Source organism: Gopherus evgoodei, chromosome 14 (assembly GCF_007399415.2).
Source record: "Gopherus evgoodei ecotype Sinaloan lineage chromosome 14, rGopEvg1_v1.p, whole genome shotgun sequence".
NCBI classification, from domain to species: domain Eukaryota; kingdom Metazoa; phylum Chordata; order Testudines; family Testudinidae; genus Gopherus; species Gopherus evgoodei.
The window spans coordinates 21,329,630-21,338,258 of NC_044335.1; the positions used below are offsets into that span (position 1 = coordinate 21,329,630).

At 50.6% G+C, this 8,629-nt stretch overlaps 1 protein-coding gene across 4 annotated transcripts in view; it reads right to left on the bottom strand.

Annotated features, from left to right (window-relative positions):
* SRC (SRC proto-oncogene, non-receptor tyrosine kinase) overlaps positions 1–7,239 on the bottom strand; it is a 74,060-nt gene extending 66,821 nt beyond the window's left edge. For 2 of the 4 annotated variants that reach the window (XM_030533472.1, XM_030533471.1), the window contains exon 1: positions 7,066–7,238. The gene's annotated coding sequence lies outside the window, so the exon portion shown is untranslated. Of the gene's footprint in view, positions 1–6,791; positions 6,819–7,065 lie in introns of those variants that run through there. The other 2 variants (XM_030533469.1, XM_030533470.1) reach the window with 2 other exon arrangements.
* Between the last annotated feature and the right edge of the window lie 1,390 nt (positions 7,240–8,629).

Genomic DNA, 8,629 nt, shown 5'->3' on the forward strand with positions numbered 1-8,629 from the left:
CAGGATTAGTTTAACCAGACTCCCATTTGGAGCAGGAGTCTCCCCAAGCGCGATGTTTTGTAGGTCCCTCCACTGGATAGCTGGTCACCTAAATGCCTGATCCTGCAGGGTACTAGGACCCTCCCAACTAGGGGCTCTGCTCCCATCAACTTCAGTGGAAGCTGAGGGTGCTGAGCATCTTGCACCCTGGGGCATTGGGACACCATTCTGCAGAGGCCTCTACAAAAACAGACACCTGCTTTTCTCTTTCTAGAGTCACAGTTCAAAGCATCAGCCCCACCACATGGGGTGGCCACATCCCTGCTTTACGCTAAGCCAGCAACACAGGAACATTTGCAGTATCACACCCCGGGAGTCAGAAATCCGCCTGGTTTAATTAAAGAGATTTAGAAAATGGAACAAGAGCCAGACTGGAAGCAAGCATGGGCCAGCTGGTTCTCCCAAAGGGGATATTCATGCTTAGCCTTTATCTGCAAAGCACTTCACAAACATTAATGAATTAAATCTCACCATGGCCCCAGATCATCCCCATATTACTCATGGGGAAGCTGAGGGCAGAGAGGTTATAAATGGCCTCAAGGGAATGTGGTGGCAGAGCTGGATTTACATCCCAGGAGTTTCTGGTTCCCAGCCTTGTGCTCAGATCACGCTCTCTCAAAATACCTCCCAAGGTTTGTTTTCAAACCACACTTTGAACATTAGAATCTGCAGCCCAGGCACAGGTTGCTGCACAGAGTAAAGGCCCGATTCTGAAATAAGATCTTCACAAGTTGATGTCCCAATGGAGCTCTGCCTGTTGCAGGATTAGGGCCTTGATGTGGGTCTGGGCATCTAGGTGAAACCCCTGGGGAAAATGCTGTCAAAAGCAGCTACTAGATGACATGTAGCTGCATTTCAGAGTTGAATCTCAACTAATTTCTCCCTCCCCCGCACAAAAGAAAGAAATCTACATGTGATTTTACTACAGCGCCACAGGCTTACTCCTTTCTTCTATGGAGAGCTCGGAGGCTTCTAGTTATTTTGTGGTTCTGTGACATTTAAAAAAATTGAAGGCAAGAGAAATTGTTTTTGTAAAGTTTGGTTTAAATAGCACCACATACTTTAAAATGTTTGCTCCCAGGCAGACTTTTGCTAGCAAATTTCAGCCTGGAGGGATTTTTTTTGTTTTGTTTTGTTAAGTGACCCAAAGTTATAAGCCTCAGAAAACAGGGCTTTATTGGAATGGAAACACTGATCATTTTAACTAGAGCAGCATGAATAGCATTAGCACAGACAGTTATTTCCATGTTAAGTGATTTAAGCTCATATTTCATTTACAAGCATCAACTTAAATGAATCTGCCTCTTCCCTGTTAGAACAAAAACAAAAACACACACAACTCAGCAACTTGGGTGGAGGTACCTTGTGCTTTCTTCACTGAGCACAAAGGGGATGGTTGGATGGGGGAAAATGGGCAAGGCAGGGGGGAAGAACTTGTTTCACTCTGGGATGTTCTGCATCAGAGTAAGTGAAATGCATCGGAAGAATTTCCAGCTGGGTTCTGTGAAACGAGAAGCTACACGTCGAGGAAGTGAGGTCATATGGGAAATTGTTCTGAGAGATAAAAAGGAGCATGTTAACAAAATCAAGCAGTAAGACAGACAGTACAGGAAACAATAGTGCTTTAGATAGGCTTTCAAATGTCCCCAGCAATGCCAAAAACACAGCCCTTTATAGAAAGGATGCTGCCTTTTTGTGTTAAGCACTCAGAGGAAGCAGACTAAGGCCATGTCTACATCTAAAATTTTGCAGCGCTGGTTGTTACAGCTGTATTAGTACAGCTGTATAGGGCCAGCGCTGCAGAATGGCCACACTTACAGCAACCAGCGCTGCAAGTGGTGTTAGATGTGGCCACACTGCAGCGCTGTTGAGCGGCTTCAAGGGGGGTTCGGGGAACGCGAGAGCAAACCGGGGAAGGAGACCAGCTTCGCCGCGGTTTGCTCTCGCGTTCCCCGAACCACCCTGCAAACCGCAGGGAAGGAGACCTGCTTGCTCGGGGGTTCGGGGAACGAGAGAGCAAACCGGGAAAGGAGACCAGCTTCGCCGCGGTTTGCTCTCGCGTTCCCGGAACCACCCAGCAAACCTCAGGGAAGGAGACCTGCTTGCTCGGGGTTCGGGGAACGCGAGAGCAAGCTGGGGAAGGAGACCACCTTGATTACCAGAGGCTTCCTCAGGTATGCTGGGATACTTATTCCACGGAGGTCAAGAAAAGCGCTGGTAAGTGTCTATACTTGATTACCAGCGCTGGATCACCAGCGCTGGATCCTCTACACCCGAGACAAAACGGGAGTACGGCCAGCGCTGCAAACAGGGAGTTGCAGCGCTGGTGATGCCCTGCAGATGTGTACACCTCCTAAGTTGCAGCGCTGTAACTCCCTCACCAGCGCTGCAACTTTCTGATGTAGACAAGCCCTTAGGAACTGAAGTCATTCACTTCAGCCTATGGTTTGCCCCAAACTCCTTTATTATTTACATTTGTGGGTAATTAAGTGAGACTTGGGCCCAGTGGTTCTATTCCAGATCATGTTCAGAGAGTTTTACCAATGATTTCAAAGTCCAGGCTTAATCCCATCATTAGCCCTAGCTCCCAGCGGGAATAATACAATCAGAGACTGGGCAGCTCTCAGCCACTCCTCTCCAGCCACACTTCTGCCAATACACAAATGGGCAGCAACAGCCACAGCTCCTCCAGCTCCAGATGCCATAGAGCAGGTTTCATTCTGCTATTTAGAGGCTGCACAATCAAATCCAACTGGGGAACCACTGTGGTAAATGGACAAGTGCCCACTAAGGCAACAAGTGAGGCTTCAGGTGTCAAGTGCTGCAGTGGCAGGGACAACAGCATCACTTTCACATGCTATTACATTTCAACACGTGTCCACCAGCAAAGGCTACCATCTGCTTCAGTACGAGAAAGTATGTGACTTTACTTATTACGCGCAAATTTCGTTTCACACGCTCAGACCTTTGAACCTGGGTAACCAGGCTACAGAAATTAATGAAGCAGCTCCTCTGCTTTGTCTCACCAGCCAAGCTTCCCATACACATCTGTCATTTCTAACTGCATACCCTCCTTCCAGGTCTCCAAAGTGAAACTATCCTCCAGGTCTGTATCTAGGTACTTGCTGGCTGCTGGCCCCCCACTCAACCCCCAAAGCATACCCGGGCAGTTCATCAAGTTGTAGAGCTACTTTGCAGGCAACTCTCCTGATTCTGCACGTGCACTGGAGTTTCACAAGCCCACCATGCCTGCCTAGTGGAAGGCAATCCATCAGTAGGACATATCATATCTTTCTCTTAAGTCCAGAACATGGCCACACACAAATCAGCCTCCTAAAATGTCAGCTGATCCACTATTTCAGCAGCAGCCGCCACAGAGAGAGATTCCCCCAACTACCGCCCTTGCTCACAACTTGGAAGCAGTTCCCAACTCCAACCTCCCATAGTTCAAAGCAGTTTGGCTCAGACCATCTTTTTGTTTAACATCATAACCATTGAAGGCCTGAGTGCAGAGTGGCCAAAACTCTCATCAGGCTGGATCCTCAGTTGGTGAAAATAGTATAGCTCCATTGACTTCAATGTCTCCAGAGTTCTAGCCCTGCTTGTTGTGGGATCTTGGGTGAGCCTAGACACTATAGACCAGCTAAGGATCCAGCCCATTAACTAACCAGTTGTAGGTGCTGAGCAATTCTCAGGACCAAGTCCCCCAACTTAAACATATTTATATTTAATTGCCACAGCTTCATCTTCAGATGCCCAATGATCTGTCTTCTTCTGCATCTCCCCCAATCACAGGTAATGGCATTGGGATCATCAGACATCCCATATAGCTTTGGGGGGCCCCCATTCAGTAAAGGTGAACTTCATAATGTACTTGAGAGCTTTGATGAATGAGGGCCTTAGACATGTATAGAGCTATCACCTGCTGAAGGGGAACTCCAGGCTTGGCAGATATGACATTAACAACTTTCCAATACAGTATTTGAAAAGAAGAAGTTGGCAAGTGGTTACCTGCACTGGTACGGACCACCATGAAGGCTGTAGTGTAGACAGGATGCAGGCATTTCACCATCACGTCCCCTAATCTGGCTCACAGAGTAGCTGCAAGACATGCCTGCATTCTGTCCATGCTACAGCTTCCACCATGGAAACACTGGGGCAGGCGTGTGTGTTGGCGGTGCAGGGGGTGGGGAGTGGGGAAAAGGGGGGGAGACCACCAACAAGCTTCACATGCTTTCCCAATGTAGGCAAGGTCTTAGACAGCACTTCTTGGAGGCTCTCAAGTTGTTTTACTAGTGTGGGTCAGGTTTGCTATTCTCCCCACTCCCAGCCACCAGCACTTTGTAGGTGGCACAAAGAAGTGGCTCACCCATGATCCCATAGCAAGCAGGGCTAGAGTCCTGGAGACTTCCAAGCAAAGCAGCCAGGTTGCGTTCTCCACCCTGCAGCTCCCACACACAAGCCCGGCATGATGGGGAGCATTCAGAAGGCTAACACTCACTGGCAGCAGACAGGCCTGCCCAAAACAGAAAGCCAACCTACACACCTCCAGGTGAGCATTCTAACACATGAGCCAAGAGCAGCTACCTGCTTCAAGCCAGCAGAGGCAAACTTTACCAGGGATTTGTTACATTCTGGGATGACCTAAAATACCCTTCACGGTCTGGTGGGTCACCTGCCGTTTAGCTGTTTTGCAGAACAGGTAAAATAGTTAGCCACCTCTTTTGGGGAAGGAGAACACATACACTACAATCACTGACCATTTTGTTTCTTTATGAACTGTAGACTACTGGATGCCTGTTCCCAATCTATACTAGTACAAAGAGACTGTGTGAGACAATTCTGAGTTCCCAGTGCAGCCTATTCCCCCAAGGGCACTCAGTCACCACAGGCCAAGAAACAAAATGGGCTTCTAAAGCCCTAGGTTTTATAAAAATGGAAACCTATTTGGGAGGGCTTAACATCTGCTGGTCTCTAGGTAAGTATCCCAACAGAGCTAGCGTAAGTCATTGCGCAAGTACTTGGGGACAGAGGAGGGGAAGGAATGGAGGAGCCAAGGGAGTGATCCCAGGGTAGAGAAAGCAGCAGGTTCTCATTCATTTTTTGCAGAAAGCCGTACAGAAGTTCGCTGGCAGACACCACACATTACCAGGAACATCCAACAGAAGAGGCACCTCACGCCTTGCCAGGGTCAAGATGTATTAAGCATCTCCTGACTGCCCCTTCCATTCAGGGGCGGCTCTAGGCTGCCTTCAGCGGCTTGCCTGCGGGACGTCCTCCGAAGCCATGGGACCAGCAGATCCTCCACAGGAAAGCCACCGAAGGCAGCCTTCCTGCTGCCCTCGTGGTGCCGGCACAGTGCCCCCTGCAGTTTGCTGCCCCAAGCACGCGCTCAGGGCCAGCGCTTCCATTTAGGCAACCTAGGTGGTTGCTTAGGGTGCCAGGATTTGGGAGGGCAGCATTTTGCCGCTCTCGGCAGCAACTGGGCGGCAGGGGGTCCTTCTGCGCTCTGGGTCGGCGGCGGCAATTCTGCGGCAGGTCCTTCACTCGCTCCGGGACCCGCCACCTAAGTGCCCCGAAAACTGGGAGCGCGGAAGAACTCCCGCCTAGGGCGCCAACTCCTGCATGTGCTTGGCATGCTGGGGCCTGGAGCCGCCCCTGCTTCCATTGGGTCTAACACATCTTCTTCCAGCAGGTACAAATAAGTGAACCAAGATGACAGCAGGAATTCTTACAGTGTCTCAGCATGATAAAGCAGAGCATCTGCACCACCTATACACTCATCGCATACACCCAGGAGAGTTAGGGAGTAAAACAACAATAACAAAACCCCATTGAAGTTTGCTCGCTCTGACCTCAGGTGTTTAGCTTCAGAAGAAGGACTTAGGACTCTGTGTAGTTCTAAAGCAGAAGTCGGCCCAATAAAATATATTGTTTCACCCACCTTGTGTACCTAGGACTACAGTATTTAGCATGACAGCAACTGATTACTACAGATATGGTAGCTCTAAAGCAGAAGTCAATATATTTTATTGGACTGACTTCTGCTTTAGAGCTATCATATCTGTAGTAATCAATTGCTGTCATGCTAAATACTGTAGTCCTAGGTACCCAACGTGGGTGAAATAATATATTTTATTGGACTATCTTACCCACCTTGGGTACCTAGGACTACAGTATTTAGCATGACAGCAACTGATTACTACAGATCTAGTATGAATTATAAAATTGCGTGTTACTTTCTCTTTTATAGTGGTGTTCTACTGATCTGAAGAAGCATAAGTTACAGGGCTGGTAAATAATAAACAGCTTTCCAGTCTTCCACAAGGTAAACCCTAGTTAAGACAGGGCCAGGTTAGAAAGAAAAAGAAAAAAAAAAGTGAGGAGCAGAGATTCTCCTACACTCCTCAAAGTGATGTAAACACACAAACCCCCAAAGAGCACCTTTTTTTTTTAATCCCACTGAAATGAATATTTAACAGATAGTAAAAGGGAAATGAATCAGAAGACATCAAAGCAGCTGAGTTATTCATATTTCATCTTTTGGCCTACATACAGCTCCTGCTCCCTCCTCCTCTTGCTTCCCCAAGCGGTTTGATTAAATGAACTACGGAAAGTCTTCAGCTAGAAGAGAAGCCCCAACCTTTCAGTCAGCCCTGCACCACCACAACAAAAGAAAGTGAGGGGCTCTGAACAAGTCCCACATCCCCCTGACCGTATCACCCTCCCTTTCCAGCCCCACCAGACAATACCTTTCCCATTCAGCTGCTTCATCCTCAGCCGTAAGGAGGCAGCTCCTAGGTGCCACACACAGGAATTGCTGCTGCTGCTGCTGTTGTTGTTCAGAGAAGTGTAACGCCCCTACACAACCCCAGCAGACACCCCCCACCACACACACACACACACACACCCCGCCAAGGCAGGTTAACAAAGCTCCGGGTCAGTCAATATCCCCGAGCGTACCACCAGCCCCTTTCCCCCGGCCAGCCCTATCGCAGCGCAGGCGGCAGCCGGGCGGTTTCTTACCGTCTCTCTCCGCGAAAAACTCCCCGAGCCAGGCGGCTTCCTCGCTCAGCTCCTTCCTCCCAAGCGCGGCAGCCCCCACATGCAAAGCCCTCGGCGGCTGGCAGGCAGGCTCCCCGGCCCCCGCACTTACACGGCTCGCCCGCGCCGCTGCGAGACACCAGCGCGGAGCGGCAGCGAGCCGGGCAGCCGCGCCGGGGACACACGGCTCATGCTTGGCGCGCCCAGACAGACACAAAAACCCGGCTCTGGCTTTGTCTCTCTCGGGGGCGGGGAGGGCGGAATTAACCCCCTCGGCTGCTCAGGCCCCCGGCCCCTTCCCGGCGCGGCTGCAACGCCAGTAAATGGCTAGAGAGCCGGATTGTAACTTGGAGCCGTGATGTCAGCAGCGGTTCACGCCCGCCTGCGGCTGAGACACCTTCTCCCCACTGTGATTCATGCTGCTGCCTGCTTGGATTTAGCATCGGGGGGCAGGCGAGGCCAACGCAATAGCCCCCCCCTCCCCCTGCCCCTGCCTTCCCTCTAGGTGCCTGGGCTCAGGCGCTCCCGACGGGGGCGGTTCCTGGTCCGGCCCTGCCCTTCCTCCTCTCCCTGCCGCTACCACCCCAAATCTTAGCATCGATTCCTAGTTATTTGCAAATACTCCCCTCCCCTAACCCACCCCAAAGGGGGGAATATGGCAGCAAACCGGAAACAGATTAAGGGAAAAGAACCAGCCCTTCCCCCCGGATATTTTTTTCTTCTTTTTTAATGAGGAAAAAAAAAGGCTCCGGGCGCTCTGCCAGCGGCTGGAAACTGGCATAGCCCGGAGCGAAGCTGCGACGTTTGCAAGACGGGGCTTGACGTCGCTTTTCTATGGGGAGAATACGGAGCTCCGGTCTCCAGCCCCCGCCGCAGCTAGACGGGTGGCGAGGCTGGAGCTGCTGCGGCGAGGAACAGCCCACCGAGCTGGGGCGAGCTATGCACAGCCCCCAGAGCAGCTGCATCTCTGCTGGCTCTCCAGGGCTGCAGGGAAACCCCGGCCGCTCGCAGACTGGAATTGTTGTTGTTGTTGTTGTTTATTTATTGTACTCTCTTAGCAACTAGGAGACCCAGTGGTCATGGACTGGGGCCCTCATTGCTCTCAGTGCTGGAAAAACAGAACAATTGCCCATGCTCCAATACCTCTGTTAGTCTATGAGGTGCCACAGGACTCTTTGATGCTCTTTGCAGGACAAAAAAGATTGTCCCTGCCCCTGCCCCAAAGGGTTTCCCTGGTAAATATGGGCTGTGCCAGCCTAAACCCATGCAGGAGGCCTGTGTGTTTGCCCACGTGCTTGCCTCTAGGTAGCCTTCTAGAGCACAAAGAAATAGTTGTATTTAAAAATTACAAAAAATCCCACCTGCCTGCAGATGAATCCCCACTGTTCCCTGAGGTGTCTAGGGGCACCCTAGTGATTACTGAGCTAATCTTGTGTCCTAAAAGTGCTTCCTGGGGGGTATTCCTGGGCTTTTCCGTGGCACTCATCTGAGCCCATCACAGGCATTAATGAGAAGGCCTGGAATCAGGGGTGGGTCTATGTTTTTT